The sequence below is a fragment of the Aythya marila genome (assembly GCF_965140915.1).
Source record: "Aythya marila genome assembly, chromosome: 7".
Taxonomy (NCBI): domain Eukaryota; kingdom Metazoa; phylum Chordata; class Aves; order Anseriformes; family Anatidae; genus Aythya; species Aythya marila.
In genome coordinates this window covers 11,072,920-11,084,441 of record NC_139048.1, presented here as the reverse complement: position 1 = coordinate 11,084,441, position 11,522 = coordinate 11,072,920, and positions in this window count along the sequence as shown.

Below are 11,522 nucleotides of genomic sequence, written 5' to 3'. Positions count from 1 at the left end.
CAGGAGATTTTTAGGGATGTGTTTTCATTTACAAAAGTTTCAAAAAGAGGAGGAAAAAAATGAGAATATGAATAAGGATTGAAATAAATTGAATGATAGATACTAGTATATTACATAGACCAGAAAGCCATTGCAGATACCAAAGACATGGATTTGTAGAACCACATCTTAATTTCTGAAGTCTCTTTTGGCATCAGCAAGGTATGTGATGCCTATTCAGAAGTGTGTTAAAGGCACTTGCACTGTGTGTGCAGGCAGACAGGGAGTCAAAGGCCTTATGAGTTTTTTATTGAACTTTGGGAGTGTGCTTGCATTACACAGCTCTCCAGTGAAGCATGAATTTAACACAATTTACACTGTGATTGGGGTGAGCTGAGAGCATGCACACAATTTTTGCAGCTTAGCTAACATTCACTCTATCAGGCATATTAAACTAGTGTCTTCCCACCCCAGTCTAGACTTGCAGTCAAAAGTTTAGGAGGTTTAGGTGATTGCAGATTGCTGATCTAGTTAAATTGATGTAAGCCTTTCTTAAGTACATGAAGCCACTCCAGATTGAGTGATTTGTTTCCGTTTATTTACCATCTCTAACACATACGCTGATACAAAGAACAGGAACAGCTGAAGATGCTCTGACTCCCCGGCTGTTTGTCTGTCTTATTGCCAAAGGTTACTGCCCATTGCTTCAGGAAGATCAAAAGGATTTGGACAAATATCTCAATTGCTTCTGTTCCTAATTTGAGATTTTAGTATAAAATCACTTTACTAGGCAGTTTAATAGAACGTAAAACACAACAGCAAAGGGGTAGGGCAGTTATGTTTTGCCACTTTGTCCTGGGAAGAGTCATCTTCAGGCCAGGGGAAAGGAGACCTGGGAGAGAGGCAATGCCTTTAACTCTGACTAGCTTTAGCAAAATTTGTCTCCAAACCCTCAAACATACTCCCTTACCAAATGCATTTACCAAAACTTTCATATGAGTTTAATCAAATCAATTTCAAATCACTTTCAAATTTCTATCAGTGCAACTTTGCATCTAGAAAACCTTTGATGAGCTCTTTTCCAGGCCTTGACTCTACAAGCACTCAAGTATACTCTTCATTTTAAGCACATTCCTCAAACCTATTGATCTCAATCCACTTCAGTGAATTATAAACATGTACTTAAAGTAGGAGACCTACATCAGTGCTTGCTTAATACAAATTTGTCAATTCTGAAGTGGACTCAATTTAGTTACACTAAAAATGAAGTTGATCCTTTAATGTTTTCCTGATTTGCATAGACTTCTCACAAGAGTATTATTAAACACATCTGGGAGCTCTGCTATACTGGAAACCAAAGCATTGCAATAGAAATGTGTCCAAAATGATAGACTGGATAGTCCCATCACAGCTCTTCTGTCTTTCTCCAATGTGACAGCCATGAATTTGTAAGCATTCAGTAGTCAAGAGCAGCTCATAAAGTTTTGCAGTAATAAAAGGAGAAAAAAGGGATTTACACATCAGATAAGCAAGTGGCAATTGCGCTGCTGGTCACACATAAGTGTATGCAGCATCTTTCAGGAAGAATGAGGTGAGACACCCAAATCTACTGACAACACCAGCAGAACTCCACTGCCTCAACTGGATATGCACCGTAATGCTCCTGGAGTTGCTGGGGAAAGCCTTGATTTTATGAGGTTCTGTTGGATTTGGCAGAGATCTGGATGCCCCAAAGCCAGAGTCACGCATCTCAGCAGCAGCTCAGAGAGAGAGAGAAGCCTCATGCAGTTACTGACATGTAAAACAAAACAAAAGCAAAACAAAACCAAACAAACAAAAACAAAACCAAACAAACAAAAACCAAAACAAAGAAAACATGCTCAGTCCACTCACATATCTATCCAGTCCTTTCCATTTTTTCTGAGGCACCTTCAGCTATGCATAAATTTAGCAGTACATGCTTGGCTGGTGATGCCCTCCCAGATTTACCTCCTGCTTGTAAGGCAGTGACTTCAGTGGTTAGACTGCATAGGAGGCTGCAGCTGCCTCCAGCTCAGGCTCTGGTGAAGAGCACACACAGTGATTGTCAGTCACACTACCATGTTGCCAAAGGACTCCTCTTGTCCTCTCTCTCCTATCCCTCCCTTCCTATGTAAAGGCACACACTGACATACCAAGATGAAGACAAAAATCACATTCAGTATCTGACAGAGCATGGTAATAAACTGAAGAGAGGAAGGTATAAGCCCCCACAGCAAATATATATACTATGCTTTTCCCTTCTTTATCCAGGCTAGATTTCATCCCAATGTGTCATGCAGAAGAGCACAGCATGAAAGGCTGGTTTGAGATATGAATCGCCAGGAGTAATATCTCTTCAATAATGCTATTTAACATTCAGCATCATCATTTTTATTTTTCATATAAGTGGTCAATCCATTTCTTGAGGCTTCATATTGTCTAGACATCAGCAATTTCCTGCGGCAAGGAGTTCAAAAATCTAATTATCTGCCATGCAAAAAGTATTTTTTTTTCAATAAGTTTTGAATTTCCCACCTTCTAATTGGATGGCTGTATTTCTTGCTTCATGAGATTGAGGGAAGAGAATCTTAACTATCTTTTCTAGATGATCCATTATCTGATCTCTTATCTTGGCTCATCTTATTCATCTCTTTTCTAAGCTGCCACATTCTTCTCATGACTCTTCACAGACAAGTCCTCCCCAGTGCTTATATTTTTCTCAGCCTTTTCGGAATCCCCTTTAAGTCAGCTATATCCTGTTTTGCGAGGGAAAGTACCTCATACAACACCAGAAGACTGTCTTTGATTTACATAATGGCTTTATTGTCGATAAGAGCTAGTTTCTGAGTAGCACAAAATTAGTTCACCTAGACAACTTTTTTTCTTCTACTTCAGTCACCACTAGTCTAATAGACAAAAAGCAGAGCTGCAACTGAACAAAATTATAGTACAGTGTATCAATTTCATTTCAGAAATCAAGAGAAGATAATAACAGCTGTTGAAAGCTAGATGTGCTGCACAGAGGAGGAGGGTGGCGAAGAGGGAGGATTTATTGTTATTGATCTATTTATCCGTTTATTTATTTTTACCTTTGTTATCAAGATCTAGTTATAATTCACAGATTCCAAGATTGAAAATTTAGTGGAAGGAGTCTCACTTGATTGATGTGGTGAATACATATTATTTTAAAAATTCCCCAAGTGATTTCTTGTCAACGTGAAACAGTTAGTGTTCAGAAATGGATACTTTAGAATTGCCAGAGTGAAGGAGATTCCTTCAAAAGCATACAGAGCAAAATAAGGAATTATTAGTTTTTGCCCATCCTAATGCAAAAATTAGATGTTGCCAAATGAAAATTTCAGGCAATGGGTTCGGAGCAGTCAGGACTTTATCATACATCTCATAGTTAAAACTGGGGAACTCCTCTCTGAATGCTATGAAACATGCCAAAATATTACACAGCTCCAAATTTACAGAAGAAAAGTCCTTCGAGCACATTAAGCACAAAGACACTGTCTTTGGCTCAAGAAATCCCTGAACCACAAGTAAGTGGGTCTGGGAACTTGTACAAGAAAAGGGTGCTAGACACCAAACCATCATAAAAGAAGCACTCAAGAACATGAAACTATTGTCACATGAAACTATTTCACAAAAAATACTGATTAAAAAAGGGAGCGGGGATTAAGGTTTGGTTGGGGGTTGAGTTCTGTGCTCTCTACCCCACACTTTGCTGCAGGCTTATTGCCATCTCCACAACAACTCTCCAGCCACCACATCATTTTAATTCTAAACCTGGAAATAAGTAAACAAAGCCTCTGCTGAGAGCATCAGACCTTCCTGCATCCCAGAGCGGGGTCAGGTTCAAGTGTCATTAGGTCACCCTGCAGTGTTCACACTTGCAGGGTGAGCATCACACCCTGCCATGCCAATCAATCTTTTCATCAACATTAAAGAGTTCAGGTCTGAGCATCCAGACAGCATTTCAATCAGGATTTATTGCCATTTCATTTTGCTTCAGAAGCTGACAAGAGGGCTTGAGCACATTTCAATATGCTGATTCTTCTTTATAAAAGCAATTACAAGGAAAGAGAAGCACTGAACAACCTCAACTGCTGAAGAAGCCCAATGGGATTTCTGATTTAGTAGTAAGTGCTTAGCACCATTAATAAGGGCTGCCAAGCACACTGCAGGATTTGATCTTACTCTGACAGAGCCCAGAGTTAGAAAAAGCAAAGATACTTTCTTTTTAATTACCTGCAATCACATCATTATGAATCTTATGAACAAATTTTATGTATTTTTACCCATTGATAAAAAATAGATATTTGTAACTTCTTTAGCATCACAGAAGTAACAGCTATCTTCACCTCGGCTGAGGTGAAGACCACTTCAGTCTAGATCAACACGATTTTTATTCTGTTGCCATTAGTTGTTGGAGTTTTTACTCCAGTATATTATCTCTGATAATGCTGAACACAATTACAGAAATCCAGCAAAAGCTGGACTTTGAGCAATCCGTTCTCTTTAGTGTCTGTTAATCAAATTCAGCAGTGATTTTGGAGGATGGTGAACAGGCAAATGGTACTATTCCACTGGCCACCCTTTAAGACTAACAAAGGGAGGCTGTGTTTACCTGTGGGACAACCCTTTGAAAGACTCCAATGAGGAATACTGTAGTAATTCATTTTTGCACCTACCTGTTTCACCCAGACCCAGCATATTTTCTGCTATATTCTTGCCAGTCTCTTTACAGCTCTTCTGAGCTGCCACTCATCCACAGCAGATCTATGTCACCAGTCTCATGGTTCTAACACATTCTTCTTCCTACAATTTCAGCGGCATTTATAAAAATAACAAGCACACCCTATTCCAGCAAGCTGTGCATGACCTCTAATCACTTTTGCCATGATACTAAAGCAAGGTCCCCCAAAACAAAAAGGGTGCTCTGCTGTTCTTAGAGTCAGTCACACATGGATGCTGTGACTGTACTGACTCATCATGCTTTTGGCTGTAGCATAGGAGGAGCAGTGTATTAAGAACAGGGTCATATTTACCTCTAGATCCCATCTGCCCTTATCTTCTCAGGACCTAGGCCTAGGCTTGTAGCTGGGTGGCCTCCACTCAGCACAAGAATGATATTCAGGATATAAAGGGAGGAGAGAGGAAACATTTTCTCATTTATTTTCAACAGCAATTTTTTTTTCTTCTCTACTTCTTCCTGCAGTCAACTTATCCTCCTCCACATTAGATATTCTATAGCTTCCCTTTTATAATGTTTGACAAGCTGACTCAAGGCACATAAACCCATAGGGGATATTTTTATTTTATTTTTATGTTTATGCTTAAGAGAAAAGATTAAAAAAAAAAAAAAAAAAAAAAAAAAAGAACCCATTTAGCAGTACTGCAGCATTCATATCAATAAGAGAACTTCAGCAATCATTTCCTATGTGTAATTATATTCATCTGCATTTGTGTCTAAGTGACCTGTCAAAGTGTCAAAGAATCTAGATAGGGAATTAAATTTCTTGCTTATAACAACAGCCCTTGTCAACACCTGTACATCCCCCATTTTCATTTTAACTGTATAGTAGTTGTCTAGACTAGCAGTTGATTAATGCTTATAGTGTACCACTGAAAAGGTGTTTATCCTAAGTGTGTAAGATCAAGTCCTAGCATGATGATATTAAATCCAAGCTAAACATCCTTCAAGGATTTGAGCAAAGCCAGGTTAATAAAGAGTGCTCCAAAAAGGGTTGAATTTCACCTGGTGCAGGAAGAAGTCAGTGTACTAACATGCTTGAGCAAGGTGAAAAGAAAAATCCTTTCATAACAGCTACAATTATTATGCTGGCAGCAAGAATTTTTCTTCACAGGCCGATTCATGATGGTCAAGGGCCATAGATTGCAAATTAAGCTAATTCCATGAGTTAACCTTAATAAATTAAGAATCACTTATTTCACCTCCTTGACACTGCTCAGCATCTCCCTAGTTAAAGGCCACTGATCTGTCAGTCACTCGTGAATCCCAAATGGGAATTTCCCCTTTGTCAAAACTGAGCTCTACTACTGAAAGGAAAACGGAGGAGAAAGAATGGAAGTAACAAACAGCAGCTCCACACAATAAGTATAAGAAATGGTCAAAGTGTGGACCACAGAGATCTGATCAGATCCAGTGTCACTCAGAACTCATTCCAGTTCCAAACTACAGGGCTTAGTGGGACTTCTGCTCTAGGAAGCACCACTGTATGTGTTCAGAGCATGGTTAACTTAGATAAAAGTTGATAGCTTCCTGCTGGTTTCCTTTGACTTCCTCATGGGAAGACACTGGAATACAAAATCCTTTGAAAACATATGTTTAAGATCAGGCTGTCTGAAGCACTGTGAGTGCCGTCTGTACAACCTGTATATCTTCTCATGCCTTTCTCTGTTCTCCTAAACTGACCAAGAACTACCAGTGCCTGTGGGGCACCTCCCAGGTTCAGAAAACAAGCTGGCTGTTATCTGATCTCATTTATCAGTATCACATACAGCCCAGAGGTGCCTGAAAAACAGTCAGTATGACCCACAGTTGGGGTAGTAAGAACGTCCCTGTCAGAGAAAAAATGGGCTTGGAAGAAAGTAGCATAGCCTCATAAATAATTTCAGCCTTGGCTCAAAGCATCTTATATAAAATGCTCATTTTCACTGTGCATCATTCTCCAGCAAGACTGCAGACATATACCTCACACTCTATTCTGGTCAGAGAGGAAATTTTTCTCAAGACCAATAACAAATGACCACAGTCAGAAATTGTGAGACAATGGGAAAAAAAATTACCGAACGATGTGCCCACAAGAGCATCCTCAGAAAAACACTTGGTGATGTGAGATGGGGCAATGTTGCCTCCTGTGTAAGTACAGATTCTAGGGATCTTTGTGGCACTTAAAAAGTTCCACACTACTCTCTGATGTGATGTGAGCAGGGAACAAATTTATTCTATTCAAGAGAGCTCAGCCTGACAGTAAAAGTATGTACCTCATGTCATTGGTTGCTGCCCTCACAGCATTAGTTACAAATTAAGTCGAGGGAAAAAGAACAGAAAACAGACGTTGCCTCAAAGTTGACTGAAAGAAATTTCTAAAAATATTTGCTTGGCTCAAACATGGAGATGGGAGAAAGTTATCATAATTGAAACCACATTTGGTCAAAATGCAAGGTTTGACAAAACTGAAGCATGTCATACATTTTAGAAAACTTTTTGTTGTTGTTTAGAAGACCCCTTTTGTTCCAGTAGTGGGCACCAAAGTCTGTGGGGCCTAGGTGCCACCAGGTGCCTGACTGAAGTAGCTGGCACCCAGTCCACTCACACCAGCTCCCCTAACTACATCCCTATCATGTAATATTCTAATGGATTTACTTAGGACTAGGTAGGAGTAAGACGTATATAGAAAATTATGAGCAAGAAGAATTAAGCAACTTTGAAAGATAACTAAACTATTGATTAGAAATGTGAAGTTTATTACCTGAAAATCATCTCATTTGAGTGTGCTAAATTTCATGTGGTAGGCATGGTTCTGATGGACTTGAATGTCAAAGTTCAGTCATGCAATGCTGCTGCCAAGTAGCAAATTTTACCATCCTAACAGCAGTAAATCATTACATTATAGGAGGGAGAGAACTGAGCTGGGGAGCTTTCTTCTTGATCTCAGCTTATAAATGTGTATTTATTTATTTATTTAAAAGATATTCCTCTGTATCCAAGATACCTGGAGATATGGTAAATTTGCCACCACTTAAAATCATTTTGTCATTCTAGACCTTGTTCTTATAGACACGACTGCAGTTCTACCGCATAATTCCATTGTAAATTATTCTGGCATGACACAAGATTTGCTAGGTGAAATTCCTGGTATGCTTTATGAAGGATGAGGGACTTGAAAGCTAAAGTTATTTTTTCTACTTCCATTTGAGTTTCTAAGAAGCAAAATTCTAAGAGCAAGCAACATGAGGAAGATGCACTGTCCAGAAGATTATTCCACCATTTTACATAACTAGTACTTTGGATTATTAGAGTGCAAGAATCTTCTGATTCTTGAAAAGGACAAATAGACTGATTTCTTAGAACATCAGAAAAACACACAATGATTTTGTGCTGGGCAGGAAGAGAACAGGGAGGGAATAAACTTTTAATTGGGGAAATAAATATGATTATTTTTGTCACTTTCGCTTTTGTCACTTTCCCTTTGAACCTTTGTCTCTTGCTCTTCTCCCCTTGCCTTGCAGTTTTATTCTTCTGCTTTTTCACCAGAGACTGGACTTCTTCCCCTGCATATGACATATCAGCCTCCTGTTAAACCAGCTGCTCTCAATTTTCTACATAAATGCCATAAATGAGTACATTCTACCATTCATTATCCAGCACATAAATGGATAATAGGCGGCTCTTAACCTGATGACAATCTTCAAGACAGCAGGACTTAAACTCCAGGTACCAATAAATAGATCCATGTCTTCCATTTTCGAGGTGTTCTTCAAGATGAAAGAGCTTATGATCAGATTTTTTCTCAATATTGTGTAAACTTCTGTTGGTGATTACTGTGCTCAAGCAATTTTTTTTTTTTTTTTTGCACAAAGAATTATGCATGACTAGTTCTGCAGCCACTCCACACAGAGAAATGTTCTCCCATCATTTGAATTCACATTTATGACAAAACACATACATGTACACAACCTCTATGCAAACACTTATATAAGTACACAGTAATGAACACACATTCACAAGTTAATAATATTTACATGTGAATATATACTACTATGCAAGGGACCACACTTATCTACAGATACACATTTAGGGACACGTCTGGTGGAAACACATTCACACCCAAGCCATGGTCAAACACAATCCCAGCTGCACATGAAAACAATAAAAAGCCACACTCTGCTCCATATAGAAAGTCAGAAACATGTTAGCATTTGCACTGTCCAACAGAACCATATTTGAATTTCATCCCATTTATTTGAGTTTCAGCCTGAAACTCTGAACATAGTAATTTTTTTTTCCTGTGAGAAATGGGCAATGAAGACAACAATGTCAATGGTTTAAAATTAACAGTGCAAAATGGCAATAAAATGGGAAAATCCCTGCACTGCCCATAAAAGCATATTAGCCTGACCTGTATTTACTCTTCTTTTCTGGAGAAATTAGTTGGTTTCTTAAAGCTTATGGGAAGCACTAACAGTAATGAAGCAGAAAAGTGATGAATGTTAAAAAATTAAGGTGATCCATAAGTGGTTATAAACTTGCCCCTCTTTGTTGCCCATGCACTTTTGATGAGCTTGCAAAGTTTTAAACCTCTTAAATTTAAGACAGTACAGTTTTATTTCTTTCAAGCTACAGTGGAAATAATTTCCTTATCTATCATTTAGAATGGTTTAATACTTTCATTAATCCACACATCATAAAGCAGAAAGTGATTTTTATACCTATTCCAATCACTCATTGTGCCTCCCTGCAAATGGAAAATGGTTGTTTTCTGCTGATTCTGAAGTTAAACTTAAGGCCACTATCTTGACAAGCCAAGCTAGTTGTGAAGGCAAAGATTTAAATGCAGACAGAACAGATGTCATCTCTGCTCTGTTTTTAATGGACAAATTGCTTGTCTCTGGTATCTAGCAGGACTGTTCAGTCAGCTGCAAGGAATTACTGCCCTGTAATACTGTGAAAAAAATGGAAAACACCAGCTACAGTAACGGTTATGTTTTCAGTCATTTGAACCCTCTTAACAATGCCTGTGCCCTAGTCTCCAGATGTGTTTTCAACTAGACAAAATGTGACAAACCATTTCCAAAATACACTGACAGAACTGTGAGGTGGCTAGGGACAAATGATCCAGTTCTATCATCCTGCAAACATTATTTGTATGGGTTTCATTTAATACAGTACCAATTATAATCAGCAGGATAGGTAACAACCATGTTGCCAACTAGGGCTTGCTAGGTTGGTCCATATGAGCTTTCTTTTCTCAGTATCAGGGTTTTATTTCCAATCCAGCCATCCCATGAATCTCCATTCACATGATGGATTTTTGACAAAAAAAAAAAAAAAAAAAAAGAGAGAGAGAGAAAGAGAGAGACAGAAAAAGGCAGCTGTATCTTCACCAGGTAGCTACTGAGCCCATCAGAGCCCATCAATCTGAGGATTTCAAAATCTCTTGAGTTGCTTCACCTCTGCTTTCTCTAGCTTTTTTTTTAGTTGTCAGACTGCAATTTTCCTATACAGTGAGCTTTGACAGTCTTTTGACAGCTGATCGATGATTTCATAGACAGAATCTTGTTATTAATGTCTTATGCTGGTATCAGTTTAAGTTTAGATCTATAGAGCATCACAGCTGAAGCACTTACCAAAGCTCAAGTTATCAAGTATCCTCAGTAAAGTCAATAAGATTTCGTTCAGCTCTCTTAATACACCCAGAGCTGGCTCAACTATTCTCAGAAGGATATGCAAATTCAATTTACCACCCTATGGAAGAGCTACACATGTCATGAGAAGGAGAAAGATGCCATGAAGAGAAGCTTAGAGTTGGAGTTGCATACACCTGTTGACACCAGAGAGTACAAAACCTGCAAGGAATCATCCTCTCCCCACCAACCAGTCCCTTCCTCAGGTGATATCCAGCTTTTTTGTCTACTCTGCAGATGAATAACAAGATCACAGCCAATTTGCTTTTTCCAGCAGGCTACAGGTCTTGGCCTAAATTAAGAACTGCCCCCATCTGCCATTTTTATGATTGGTATCAGATTAAAATGAAGCCAATATTTCTTAATAATGAAGAATAGACTACTGTATTTCTTCAGGTACAGGGAAAAAAAATTGCTTTATTATTTTACCTTAATAAATGTTTTATTTCCTGCCATTATTATTTGGACCAGAATTAACTTACTATTTAAAAAACATTACATGAAGAAGCAGAATAAATCAAGTAACTACCTAAATCAGGTAACTACCATGATGCTAAAAAAAGACGTATGTCAGTTGAACAATAATAAAGATAGCAAGGACAACAATAGCAGTAAGTAAAATATTGCAAACTGGATGGCAGAATGACAAAGAATTGCCAAAGTCTGTCAAAGTCTTCTCCAAAGGTTACTTACTCTTTGGCGTGAGTCAAGCTGGGTTTAAGAGGAAAAACAAACCTATGTTAAGAATGAATGATGTGATTCTGTTTACTTTTTGGTTTTTTTTTACACAAAGTATTTTGTCTACAGTTGCCATAACAGAGTCAATAGTACTACTCTCAACATAGAGGTGAAACGAAAGGGTCACAGGCAGCTCACTGCAGTCTTCACACTAGCTGTGGTGTTTTGGCAGTGTCCTGGAAAGGAAGAGAACTCCTGAAAGGTTTCATTCAACATAGACATCACATTACTTAAGCTGCCCAAAAGTCAGCCATCTGCTCTAAGGTAACTACATCAGATGCTGTATAGTTAGTGCTGAATAGCAGACAGGTGGGACAAGTATATTACCCCAACATTCTAGCCACCTT